Raw genomic sequence first — 3,225 nt, forward strand, 5'->3', positions numbered from 1 at the left:
AAAAGTATTGCATCACCCCAGTTCCCAGAACTCCTGAAGACAGACGTTGACTGTGGATATTGTATCACAGACACAGTCACATTGACTGTTCAGTGATGTCAGTAAACCAGCGCAAAGATGTAAACAATCATGCATGAGCAGCGCCTATTAGACGGAGGGGGTCCGACAGCCGATCAGGTCCAGTCATTCCACTAGGGAGGAAGCACACGGCTCGTGTTGTCTGTAGTTCAGCCATGCCTAGACGGTCAATACCGCGGTTCGATCGCGTCCGAGTTGTTACTTTGTGCCAGGAAGAGCTCTCAACGATGGAAGTGTCCAGGAGTCTGTGAGTGAACCAAAGCGATGTTGTTCAGACATGTAGCAGATAGAGAGAGACAGGAACTGTCGATGACATGCTTCGCTCAGGCAGCCCAAGGGCTACTACTGCAGTGGATGACCGCTACCTATGGCTCAGAGGAAACTTGTCAGCAACGCCACCATGTTGAATAATGCTTTTCGTGCAGCCACTGGACGTCGTGTTACGACTCAAACTGTGCGCAACAAGCTGCATGATGCGCAACTTCACTCCCGTCGTCCATGGCGAGGTCCAGCTTCGCAACCACGACACCATGCAGCGCGGTACAGAAGGGTCCAATAACATGCCAAATGGACCGTTCAGGACTGGCATCACGTTCTCTTCACCGATGAGTCACATATGCCTTCAACCAGGCAAACGTCGGAATCGTGTTTGGGGGCAACCTGGTCAGGCTGAATGCCTTAGACACACTGTCCAGCGAGTGCAGCAAGGTGGAGGTTCCCTGCTGTTTTGGGGTGGCATTATGTGGGGCCGACGTACGCCGCTTGTGGTCATGGAAACCTCTACGGCTGTACGATATGTGAATGCCATTCTCCGACCGATAGTGCAACCATATCGGCAGCATATTGTCAAGACATTCGTCTTCATGGACGACAATTCGCGCCCCCATCGTGCACATCTTGTGAATGACTTCCTTCAGGATAACGACATCGTTTGACTAGAGTAGCCAGCATGTTCTCCAGACATAAACCCTAACGAACACGCCTGAGATAGATTGAAAAGGGCTGTTTATGGACGATGTGACCCACCAACCACGCTGAGGGATCTACGCCGAATCGCCGTTGAGGAGTGGGACAATCTGGACAAACCATGCCTTGATTAACTTGTGGATAGTATGCCACGGCAAATCAAATAAAGGCATGCATCAGTTCAAGAGGACGTGCTATGGGTATTAAAGGTATCAGTGTGTACAGCAACCTGGACCGCCACCTCTGAAGGTCTCGCTGTATTGTGGTACAACATGCAAATGCAATGTGTGATTTTAATGAGCAATAAAAAGGGCGGATATGATGTTTATGTTGGTTCAAATGGCTCTGAGCACTATGGGACAACTGCTGTGGTCATCAGTCCCCTAGAACTTAAACCGAACTAACCTAAAGTTATCACACACATCCATGCCCGAGGCAGGATTCGAACCTGCGACCGTAGCGGTCACGCGGTTCCAGACTGTAGCGCCTAGAACCGCACGGCCACTCCGGCCGGCCTGTTTATGTTGGTCTCTATTCTAATTTTCTGTACAGGTACCGGAACTATCGGAACCGGGGTGATGCAAACCTTATATATATATATATATATATATATATATATATATATATATATATATATATATATATATATACACGTTTTAGTCCCCCTGTTTTCTTCGTTCTGTTTGTAGTTCCCGTATTTTCTTCCATTCTTTTACTTTAAATTTCTTGCCATATTTTTCTTCTGAATTTCTCTCTTTCATTTATCATTTGCTATTGTTTCAGACCTCCTTCTGTTTTTTAAATCCAGTATTTTTTTTATTGAACAGTTTACCACGTCGAAAATCCTGTAGTTGAGTCTTTTATTTGTCATTCTATTTGTATCCATCAAATGTTGGTCAGCCTTTTGTGATCATGTCTGTGAGTCTGTCTTTGCATTCCTATAATTCTTTGGTTGGTCTCTTCATCTGTATACCATCTCTGTGAGTCGCTCCAAAACACTCCCACTTCTTCTGTCCCTGTGATCTCTGGTGCTCCAGTTGTGGTCGTTTCTGAATCATAAGATCTTTCTGGTAGCACAACTCTCTCTGTCTCTCTCTCTCTCTCTTCGGTCCAGCAAAAGTTATCTCTGAGAGGACTGTGCTGTATTTCTGAAGGAATAGATTTCGGCAGTGTTGGTGGCATCGTTCAATAAACTGAAGCCAAATTTAAAATGTATAATATTTTTCGCCCTACAGTTATGCCGCAGATTGTGGTCGTTAGTGATGTGTAAGACGAGTTTGGTAGCACGACTGTGTATTAGTACCACACGGTTTCGTTTTCAGTCCAGCAAAAGTTATCTCTTCTGATGGGGCTGCTGTTTCTGTTTTTTTTTTTTTTTTTTTTTCTGATCCTGCTGATTCAGCAGTGTTGGCAGAATGCTTCAGTAACCAAACCAAATTAAATTTTAAAAAAGATAATATTTCTCAGGCGACAGTTATGGCGCCGATATGTAGGGTGCTCCCCACAGTACAACTGAGCGAGGTGGCTCAGTGGTTGGCACACTGCACTCGCATGAGGGAGGACGGCGGCTCAAACAAGCGTCCAGCCATCCAGATTTACGTTTCCCGGGTATTCCCTGAATCGCTCCAGGCAAATGCTGGGATGGTTCCTCTGAAAGGGCACGGTCGACTTCCTTCCCCCTCCTTCTCACAATCTGAGCTTGTGCCCCATCTCAATGACCACGATGTCGACGGGACGTTAAACCCAATCATCAATCCTTCTTCCAACTGTGTATTTATACTACAGGGTTTCGTTTTTCGTAAAGCAAAAGTTATCTCTGAAGGAATGGATTTCACCGGTGCTGTAGGTACGGTTCAATAAACCGAAGCAAGATTTTAAAAAAACTTAAAGACCATAATATTTCTCGAGCGAGAGTTATGGTGCCGATTGGGGTCGTTTCTTTTGCATGGGGTGCTTTTGGTATAACTCCAAAAAAAATGTTCAAATGTCAAATGTGTGTGAAATCTTATGGGACTTAACTGCTATGGTCATCAGTCCCTAAGCTTACACACTACTTACCCTAAATTATGCTAAGGACAAACACACACACCCATGCCCGAGGGAGGACTCGAACCTCCGCCGGGACCAGCCGCACAGTCCATGACTGCAGCGCCCTAGACCGCTCGGCTAATACCGCGCGGC

Source organism: Schistocerca cancellata, chromosome 12 (assembly GCF_023864275.1).
Source record: "Schistocerca cancellata isolate TAMUIC-IGC-003103 chromosome 12, iqSchCanc2.1, whole genome shotgun sequence".
Taxonomy (NCBI): domain Eukaryota; kingdom Metazoa; phylum Arthropoda; class Insecta; order Orthoptera; family Acrididae; genus Schistocerca; species Schistocerca cancellata.